Consider the following 11,719-nt stretch of genomic DNA (forward strand, 5'->3'; position numbering starts at 1 on the left):
ACGTGCAGGTCAAAGAGGTGTGCATGAGCAAAATACGGGGCCGACCAGCGAAAGTTATTGATTTATATTTGTACCTCGGAGAAAGGAAATGAAATAATACTTAGTTATGTCTCATCCTTTCTAAATGAAGTTGCCCATCCCCGACATATTTGACGTTACTGAGGAAACACTGTCGTAAGCCGAAGCAAAGATGGTGATGACCCAGCATACAGTATAGGAGGGAGCCAAATCCTCCTAAATGTCGGCAAGATTTGGGAGGTGATTATTTACTTCAGCCAGGAGAAACTAAGGAGGTCTAAGAACCTGTCCTCATCCGAGTATCAAAGGAAGAGGAGGTCACTATCTTTAAATTACTCAATGTTACCATGTTACAGGACCTTCCGGGCCCAGCGTGTAAATGTTATTACGACAAAAGCAGGGCAGCGCCTCTTCTTCCTTAGAAATTCCCGAAGAGACGGCATTCCATCTAATACTTTCAGAAACATCTATAGATGTGCGGTTGCACCACTGCCTGGTATGGAAATACTAGTACCCTTGACCAGAAAAATCCTACCAAACCTAATGGATACAGCCCATTACACCATGGTCAAGGTCTTCCCGCCATTGAACGTAACTATACGGTGCGTTGTTCTTGGAAAGCAGCATCCATCTTCAAAGGACTCACCACCGGGACCACGGTTTTTCGTCGCTGCTGACAACAGGATGGAAGTACGAGATCACAGAACCCCAACCACCAGGTTTATGAATAGTTATTACCCTCAGCCATCAGTCTCAGAGGAAAGATCGTGGCTTCATTCCGTAACACCCTAGACATGGATATGATCAGCCTCTGCAAACATCGCCACACGGGTTGACCTGGGCCCCCTGCAGGCAGCCGTAAAATCTGGTGGTCATGTTATTCCGCGGTTTGATCACCTGGAGCGCCAGAATTCTCTGCACTGTGATGCTCCTCCTCACCTGATTTGTGTGTGATTATTTTTACCTGTGTCTGGCATTAGTTATCAGTGCACCTGTATCTTCTATCCCTATTTAAATTCGCTTTGTTCCGTTCGAATTTGTTCAGTCTTAAGCACGTGTACCCAGGGTCTAGTTCAATTCTATCCTCGACTCTGATCCCTATACACTTGGGTCTACATGGTCAACATTTCTTCTGCTAGTCTACTGGTCAAAGATACAGAACTTCACTGAAACATCTCGGGTTCAAACCCAGCCGGGAAACCACACTTGATACAGCTTCACATTAATGTGGAATCCCCTAGATCACTCACCTTTTCTTCATAGACATGATCTGACTTGTAAGCAGCATCCTGGCAAATCTGTTCTTCTTCACTACAAATTCTGCATCCTTCGTGCATTGAGGCATATAGACCTAAACATAATATTCCAAGCACACTCTAACAGAGTTTAATAGAGCCGTGTTTTACCTCATGGCTCCAGAAAAGCAATCCGGTCTAAGAAGATCAACACAGCGCCTCCTGAACAACCGATCAACTCAAGCAACAACTTTCAATGATATATGTATTTCCAAACCAAGTTCATTCTGTTTCTCACCACTGCTAAGAATTCTGTCATGAACATTGTATTCTGCCCTCATTTGGACCATCCAAGGAAAATCGCTCCTCACGTTTCCAGAGAGATTTCCATCTAACTATTAACCTGCGTAATCCGATCCTAATTTAGGGGATTTTCTTAGGTCAACCCTCAGCCTGTAGAACACACAATGAGGTTTGTCCATCTGTTCGTTATAGCAGGTAGATGCAAATTCCTAGTGATGCTATTCTGTGCTCCTTAATACCGACCAGAACAGCACACAATGCTTCATTTATAGCCTATCCGAACAGCTGTGCATTCGCAACATGACCTGCCACCTTTATCACGCAGTCCGGACCGTGGCTTGCATGCGCTCTGCCTTCTTTACCAGCCTACCTACTTCAGGATTACATTCAGGCTTATGGCAAGATGCTGATCAGCTTGGCGGAACAAGAGAGACGCATAGTTTGTGAATGCTTTCCCTTTAAAAAACCAGGGTTTGGGCTAAGAAAGAACAATGAGCACTACAGGCAGCACAGTAACAGGCCTCTCAGTACTCGTGTCTGCCGAACATAATACGAAATGAAACTGATAAGTCCTGGCTGTCCGAGATGCACATTCTTCCATTACCTGTATATTCATGCGACTGTCTGAAAGGATCCTATGGTTCGAAACAGTATCTCTCCTGTCAGCGTGCGCCAGGCATCTGCTACTCTCTGTATGAATGGCAATTACTTCGCTCTTCTTCTTTATCATTTGTCTCTTCTCACCTGAAATATCAGAGTTAAGCTTGTTTTCCATATGAGCTTTTCCACATATTGCTTTCCACATAAACGGTACAACATTGAAACATATAGTGAAATGAGTCCTTGGCATCAACGACTAACGCAAGTAGAGGACATGCAGGGCACATGCAATTATTCCCTTGCTTTCGGCTACAATATAGTATACTCACAACCTACTAACCCTAACCAGCACGTCTTTGGAATGAGTGAGGAAACCAGAGAATCAGAAGAAACCCAGGCAGTCCCGCAGAGAGCAGACGAACACCTTAAAAACTGTCGTGGAATTCAACATCGATCGGTGATCCTTGTGTTCAGTCACGCTATTTTCCGTCTTAGATTTGCCATCTCCACACAAACGAAACAATGATGATCGGCAATACATCTATGCCTCTCATAATACTGCATGCAATTGGATATATAAAAGATGCCGTGTTGCTCTTAAGGCATTCGTTTAGTTTATTATATTTTCGTTTTAGTAATTCGTTTGTAATCCTTTTCTAGTTAAATTTAAGTTTGTTGAAAGTAAATTCGTCGTCTGTGACATATCGCGGCAGGCGATGACGTCACACCCGGTTCCGCTGCGTCCTGTGGGAAAATAACGGTTTGGAGAAACGGGAAGGAGGGGGCTTGTGTGTGCAGGATCAGCGTAAGTAAAGTTTATTTCTACGCACTAGCACCATCATAGAAGCAACGCCGTAAGTTCATAAGATAATCGATATGTTGAAGTAAAAATGTTGACGCTGATTCTGTTAAATGTAGTGACGGTTGATAAAGTTTATGTTCTTTGTTATTTAAAGAGTTGCGGATAGTTTGTGTTGAAGTGCATATAAAGCCAGTCGATGGCGTAGGTAGATTCTGACTGTATGTTGTACTTTAATGTAATATAGTGTGTTGTAGATTTATTTTTGTAAATATGATGCCAAGAAGGAAACAAATACTGTATATATTTTGTATTGTTTTAGCAATAGTTTTCACCATACGTTAATGTGGAAGAGTGAACAGTAAATGGTTAATCTTACTGGGATCGCGCCTCATTGACTCCGATTTATACTTCGTGTTTAGTTCAGAGTTTTTACACCTGTGCGAGAACACTACAGATGCCATTTTATTTCCATTCCTCCAAACTACAATTGTAAGTGCAATTCCTTATCTGGTTCGCCCTCTGTCTTTGACCTTGCACACCCGTTTGACATTCATCTTGAGGCTAGTTGAGTCCAGACCAATCCACAAGTCTGAGCACTTCACATCAGTGATTGCGAGGAACTGAATAAGTTATAATTTGGTGGACAATGAAAATGGCTTTATTAGTCAGTGTTAACTCATCACCCATGTAACAGTAACCAAGTGTTATTACGAAAAAGCGAGTCCTGAATCAGCATACCATCGCACTGTCGCTTTCAATAAATTTAATCAGCAACAAGCGACTCATAGGCACAAGGGCTGCAATGAAAGGCCTCTCTCCTCCGGCAGTCCCTGGATCAGATAGTCGAGATTCTCTGCTGCGGCTGAGACAACGGAGCTGTACTATCTCTTGCATTACGCGATCTCGGGCATGATCATAGCCCATTTATGTTCAGAGCTTGCTGACCTATCGCGAACGTTCAGTTCCCAATATACCTACTGGTTCTGTGCGTATTAGTTCGAGTAACAGTGTGTCCAGGGGAAAGCTCCTGGTGACAGAGATGACTCAGCCTCCTGGGGAATCGGCGGACGGAATATCAGCAGAAGAACGTTTAATTTGCAGGCGCTGCTAAAAGCAAAATCTGTAAGCACTCGCCTGCCGTGACTTGGATTCGAACCGAGGTTGCTGCGGCCACAACGCAGAGTACTAACCACAAACGATCACGGCCAAACATATGCTGTGCGTTGTCTGTTGTCAAATCCTCTGATACCGGTGCGTCTCTATCAATGACTGCCACTGCCTTTGCGCCGTTTCCGCGGAGACACAAGTGTAAAGTACTGAAAATAATCAGCCGATCACCCGTAGCCTCGCCTGGAGAAATAGTCTACGGTTCACGTACGAGACCCGTCCGCAGAAGTGGCTGTGTGATAAAAGGCTGTTATGAAGGCGTAGTGAGATGTCTCTGATAGGGAAGGATCGGGAAGACAATTGAGGAAAAATAACAAGCAACTATACGAACTCAGCGGGCTTGTACTTGCAATGGAATGGACATTACCTGTATCAGGACTCTGGCCATTGAAATAATCGGTAAACAAATGTTCAAACCTTATTGAGTGAATGGGAGCAGTTATTGCGGAAGGACAAAAACCAAAGAACGAAGACACAAAAAAATTGACGGTCCACAGAACAGGGAAGGTTGAACGGTTGCAAATAAATGCATATTAAGTTATCACAGAGAGTGGGAACTGCAAGGTATTGGATTGGAAAAGCGAATATTAGAGGGCACACGTGTTAACGCTAGAATTGAGCGCTGAATAAGAACCCGAGGGATATTTTACACAGCGGATGGTAAAGCTATGGAACAGCTTCGAGGGGATGTGGCTGAAGCAGGTATATTCTGGTTCAGCACAGGCTGTTTTCCAACAACAAGCCAAGGCGAGTACCACCGTCGTTTAGTCTTGGTTTGATCTAACAAATGCAAAAAGAAATGCCCCCAAAAGGGAACTAAGACTCTTCCGAGTTACCTAAATAACTACCTTCTGATGTTTAGCTCCGAGTCCACTTATCGCCCAGTAGAAAAAAAAGCAAAAACGCAGCCGCCCTGTCTTTGCAACTCAAGCACATAACGGTGATGAGAATCCCTCAACCACAATTCCAGTCTCGAAAATGGTGTCCATCCGATGTAAAATACAGAGCCCAAGAGCAAAATGGGGAAGCCTCGGTCCCTCCAGGTTGTACCTTTGTTTTCCGAACTTGTTCATTTGCTAGTGTTCAATTGGAGACACGCTTCGAACCTGCTTGGGAATCCAGGGGTAGCTCGAACCGTAGAGATTGTCAGAAGACATTACCGGTGGCCAGGCATTCTACAGATGTCGGGGAATATTTCTTCGCGTGTGACGTGTGCGCATGAAATAAAGCTCCCCGAGCACGCTCTAACGTCTGTCTCAACCCCCCCCCCCCCCCCCGTTTCATAATCGCCTTTGGTCCCAGAGTTCTATGGATATTTTTCTCTGGTAGCTCGAAGAAATGCAGTAATAGTGATGGTCATAGATCGATACTCCAAGTCCTGCCGCTTTGCACTACTTTCCAAGCTACAATCAGTTTTAGAGACCGTGAAGCTCACGTACCAGCACATCTTCAGGAGACAGATTCGCGCAGGACGTTGGCTCCGATTGAGACCACCGATTTGCTCGTAGTTTTGGAAGGTCTGTTTTTTTCTGAGCTCATTGGAGCACCAGATAGCTTGTCGCGGGGATTGCATCTGCATACCAATACGCAAACGGACAGGAGTAACCAGGGCCTTGGGAGGACCCTCATATGGCTGGGCTCGGGATACCTTACCACCTAAAGTGACAACGTGTTCTGGGCGGAGCTTTCGCAAAACACACTTCAGCGTTTGATTATTGGGATCTCTCCTTACAAATGGCACTTTGCATATCGTCCTCCGGTTTGCCTCGAACAGCAAGCGGAGGTGGGGGTTCTATCAGCGGACCGGCTAGTTTTTAATTGACGGCAGTAATGGGTTAAGGTGAGAGAGGCGTTGTTGGCCAATTCGCCTCCACAATAAGACCAGGCCAATTGCCGGAAAGGACAGGGAACAGCAAGTCTCCCCGTTCAGCCTCGTAATGCATCTTTTCAGATGGAGATTGTGCAGCGGATGTTGTTGTCAGTCGGAAACGACTGGGGTCTGTGAAGGAAAGAAATCGAGGATCCACCTGCATAAGAAGTTATTGAGGCCTAAGTCTTGATACTTATTGATTAGTTCTGATGGAATGATAGCATTGAATCCCTAGCTGTCGTCAATTACGAACATCCTAATATTTATCTATTATTATAACTATTATAACTATTATTATAACTATTATAACTATTTGTTTAGCGATTCAGTGCGGAGAAAGCCCATACAGTCCTTGAAGCCGAGCCGCCAACAGTCCCTATTAATCGTAACCTAATCACGATACTATTTCATGTAACTCTGGCTTTGGCTAGCAGGTTAATATATGGCGTGATAGCCCGCTGCCCGGACAAACTTGAGAAATCTTGTTTGGGTGGATGGTGCGCAATGTGTCTTCCGTTGCAAATCAGAAATCCGAAATAACAAACAGTACACAATATGTGATTAAACGATAAAACTTTATAATTTTTAATTTTAATATAGGGATAGTAAAGAAAATGAAAACGTAGAAAAAGGGCCCAATCGTATTAAGCAGTCTATTACTCAATGTTGGAGATCACTGATAAGCCGATCGTCCACCATCGATCTCCTACAATCGTCGCTGCCCTTCGGTTCCTCATCCAAGTCCACTCCGTCCGGCAGTCTACCAACTCTCTCCATTCGAGTCTTCTCTCCTCATCTCTCCCAGACAAATGACCGCGGAAATCTCTTTTCCCGACTCACAACAAAGAACAACAGCATTCCTAACCTGGTTATCTCAGGTCATAACCCAAACATGTCTGCCACAGAGGAACCATAACATTATCGGTGACCCCTTACAGCATGTTACTTTTATAATCACCTCTCAGCCTCGCTAGTACGTCTTCGGATTGGAATGAAACCGGAGAAAATTCATGAATTCCACGCCAAATCATGCCGAAATTGAACCTAAAAATTTGGACACTCCAAACTGAATAGCGTCGCCCTAACTGTTACCCTAACGGGTCAGGAATGGCAGCATAACCTTCTGGGTGTCCATTGTTTTAGACGCGACTAAGCACAAAGAATTAAAGGAAGAGGGGTGGCGTTACGAAGCAGGGAAAATGTCTCGGCAGTATTGAGTCAGAACAGACTGGAGGACTTGTCTAGTGAGGCGTTGTGGGTGGAACTGAGAAAAAAGAAAGATGTGACTACTTTAATGGGACTGTATTACAGACGACACAACAGTCCGAGGTATTTAGAGAAACAAATCTGCAAGAAACTAAAAGTCGTAGGAGTATGTGATTTTAAGTTTACACTGTTGACCGGGTCTACCATAATATAAAATGACTAAATGGCTTGTCAAAATGTACTCAGGAAAGTTGTCTTAATCAGTACGTAGATGCCCCGGGAGAAAGTGTACAATACTTGATCTGCTATTAAGGAATGAGACAGAGCAGGAGACAAAACTTTGAGTAGAGGATTTCTTGCATCTGCTGATCACAAAGCCATCAGAGTCGAAGTAATTATGGAAAAAGATAGACATTTCCGTGGGTTGAGATTCCAAATTTCAGGGTTGCAAGTTGTGATAGTTTCAGGAAGGATCCGGCAAGTGTGTATTTGTCACCAGCTGCCGATATGGTCCAAGTGTGGAGTGAGGGAACTGAAGCAGGTCGATAGTTCATAGACTTTAATGCGAGCAGTATTAAAGGGAAAATAAAACAATAAACGCCAGGCCAGTCAGGGCTGTTAACTAAAACTCAAATGGAAATGGAATCCTACACTGCGGCTGAACAACTGAGAATAAAACGAATACCGCGAGTCTTCAGAGCCAGTTGACTCGACAGTCCAATTTCTCAGCCAAGGCGGAATGCAGGCAGCAAAGCGTTGCTGTGTCCAAGTCTTGGCAAATAATACGAAGGAATAAATGGAGTTAAATACTATCGCAGTGAAATAATAATTAGCTGACATGTGCATATTTATTAAGGCAATTGCATCATCTGCTGAGCTGCCGAATCCGTGGCTGTGACAGGAACATCCCCCTCCCCGCCCTTTAGTCACAGTCCCTGGGGCGGCACAGTCCTGTGTCCACTGGAAATCCCGAATGAAGGACTTGTCCAAGATGTCCATCAATGATTCTGGTGGATAGGTGCCTTGGCGTGCCTGCCAATATCGGAGCCAAAGACTTCCATGTTGAGACAGTAACAAGAGAACATGCACAGGAAACTCGATCACGTGACACTGTGAGATGAATCATTATCAAAATGAGGAAATAATGAGGAGCCTTTTGGAGCTAATCCGGCATCTGCTTCAAGAATAAAACTAAACCAGAATCTCTGAGCCTATCAAGATACGTTTAACAAACTTCAACAGAAATCACCTGGAAACCATATTAGAAAGAGGGAGTCACTCGAGAAAAGACAAGGAAATCTTAAACCACTAATAACTGCTGCTAACAATTAACCAATTCATGTTCTCTAAAAACTTCAGAGCCTACTGCTCTGATGTTCTGCACAGGCCTGAAGAAGTCTCTACTCCCTGTAGTTGGCAACTGTTGGCCCACAAGACGTGAAATCACTGGAGACCTGGGGAACCTGAGAGAGAGGCACTGGACCCCAACAGACAGAGACCGGAGAATATTGAGGGACCTGAGAATCCCTACAGACTGAGATCAAGAAACCTCAGGTGGTGACGAAAGGAGGTTTGGGAGCCCTAGGTGGGGAGGAGATCAGATGTAATATATTCGCTCCTCTGGTTTGGAAGTTGACATATTGGTAGAAATTTGCCAGGACTTTAAGTTCGTACAATTGAAGCGCACTTGTGGCCAAAATGCTTCGAGAGAGAGAGAGAGAGAGAGAGAGAGAGAGAGAGAGAGAGAGAGAGAGAGAGAGAGAGAGAGAGAGAGAGAGAGAGAGAGAGAGAGAGAGAGAGAGAGAGAGAGAGAGAGAGAGAGAGAGAGAGAGAGAGAGAGAGAGAGAGAGCAGTAACAGCTACAGGCAGGCAAACCTTCCTTTACGTTCTTGATCCATCGTTCTGTTGTGGCCATTCAGGTATGATCCCTCTGTCCTTCAGCTAGACCGTTCTTCTGTGGTGGACTCGTCACTCTGGCATGAGTGGACACACACACAAGCCCCCACCGGCCCTGCTATAACACTGTCAGTTAAACTGACCGATCCTTTGTTCAGGTTAAGAGAACTCTTTGTTATACCGTACCAGGCATAATTACGCCCATCACCAGAGCTGCTGAACACCGAACGCGGTAGAGGATATCGTCTTCCAATTTTGATTTCCTGCTCCGGTTAGTCCCTCTCTTTTAGTAATATGAATGAGACGGTGGTGAAGTCTTTCTGACAGAACAATTATTGGTGTGTTTGAATGATGGTTGAAGTGCAGAGATAAATCAATTAAATAACACCTGCTGTCGATCTGACGCTGGTATTTGAGGATATAGGAAGTGTGTGTAACTGGGACGTGCATAATAATATGAAATTTACGTGAATGTAAATTATTTGGAGGGATGAATGTAAGAGCGGAATAGAGATTTTAGGAAACAGTCCATACACCGACATACGATTTTGCTATTATATCGGCTTTTTCAAAATCAGTAATTGCAAACTTCTCTCCACCATACAAAACCGGTAATGTATCAAGTTTCTAACGCCCCGTTTTTTCTGTGTGAACCCGAACTTCCCATACTTGGCTCTCTTTCCCAGTGCATTCACGATATGTTCCGTGCCACTCTTACTATCAGAACTGATGAAGAGTCTCGCACCGAAACGTCAACTGTTTACTCTCTTCCATAGATGCAGCCTGGCCTGCAGAGTTCCTGCAGCGTTCTTTTGACCGTTGCTCGGATTGTTCTGTCACAGCAATGACTCATCTGCTGAGTATTTCCAGTACATTTTGCTTGTGGGTCTGCAGAAACGCCGCAAAGGCAGTAACTGACTCACACCGATATCAGAGGTTTAGACAGCAGATTCCGCACAGCTGATGTGTTGTGCTGTGATCGTGTAGTGGTTAGTACTCCGCTTCGTGGCCGCAGCAACCCGCTACGAATCCGGGTCACGGCAGTCGAGTTGAACTTCCACGCATTGAACTTTCTGCAGATTATAAGCGCTCTACTTTTTGCAGAATTTCCGTCCGTCGCTTCTCTCAGAAAGTTGTGCCTCTGTTACCAGTTATTTTATCCAGGACACTTTGTCAAGTACGCAGCCCAACCACGAAACAGGATATTTGTACTTTGGAAGAAAGAAAATTAAATAACATTTAGCTATCCACATGTGTCATCCTTTCAACGTGAATTTGCCCATAGCCCGTCATATTTGTTTGTTCAGGACACACTGTCGTTGGCCGAATCAAAGGTGGTGATGAATCAGCAGTTAGGAGGGAGATTGAAAATCTGGCTGAGTGGTGCCAAACCTTAGTCAACGTCGATCTGTACTGGGAGATGATTATTTACTTCAGCCAGGGGAAACCAAGGAGTTCTAAGAACCTGGTATCATCCGAGTATCAAAGGTGGAGAAGGTCACTATCTTTAAATTCCTCTGTGTTGCTATTTGACAGGACCTTCCGGGCCCAGAATGTAAATGTCATTACGACGAAAGCATGGCGTATCTCCTTAGAAGTTTCCGAATTGACGGAATACCATCTAAAACTTTCAGAACCATCTATGTGTAACGTCTATGCTCAATTAACAAACCAGCACCAAGTTCTCTAAGAACTCCAGTTTCACTGACAAATAGCCATCGTACGGGTAATCGCCAGCACTGATACCCCAAATTTGCAGTGTACTGATGGCTGTAAAGGGTAAATTCTGAAAATACTGATCGTAGAACGACCGGTACAGTAACATGGCCTGTGACCCAGTCTCCAGCATGGCTTTTGCATCTATTCCCTCTATCCGTAGCTACACGCTAGATCGGGGTCCCACCAGTCCTTCTGGGACAAGGTTTTTTCCTCTCCGGGGTCCCGTGGCACATTGCTGGAAACGTGTTTTCCCAGAGACTCCAGGCCGTTCCCTCCTCTAAGTTTCCCGAACCCATCCCCCCTCCTGCTAGGATACCCATGGAGTCTCCCTCCAAGAAGCTCTTAGCCGTTCACATTCGTGTCTGAAGTGCCCCTCTTCCCCACAGTTATACCACACGCCTCGTCTCGCGGGACCCCGGCCTCCCAAGGGCCGTTGTGCATTCCGTCCCTTCAGGGAGGGGCCCTCTCTGTTAGTCCCTTTATATACTATCTCCCGAGTGGATCTGGCCCCGATCTCTTCACCACAAGGGGCTACCACCGAGGACTGCACCGAACTGAAGGAGCCCTCTTCCGACTCCAATGCGTCCTCCTCCTCCCTCACCTCTCTGAGCAACTATACGAATGATGGGTGGGGGACGCGTTCTACGGGACTGCTGGAGTCTCATAGCAATCATGTCATGCCTCTGTGCTCCCCTCGCTACCTGGTCCATCCTTATCCGATCCATCTTATTCCCCGAAACGAATCCCCGGCGCCTCAAACAATTTAGCCGGAAAATATACTCAGAAAGCTTTTCCCCTTTCTCTTGACGCATGTTCCGAAAACTCCCAGAAAGCTCCACCGTTCTCCCCGCCAGACCAAAAGCTTCCTCCAATGCACTTAGATACTTAGTCAGAGAAGCAGAG

This window comes from Hypanus sabinus, chromosome 6 (genome assembly GCF_030144855.1).
Source record: "Hypanus sabinus isolate sHypSab1 chromosome 6, sHypSab1.hap1, whole genome shotgun sequence".
NCBI classification, from domain to species: domain Eukaryota; kingdom Metazoa; phylum Chordata; class Chondrichthyes; order Myliobatiformes; family Dasyatidae; genus Hypanus; species Hypanus sabinus.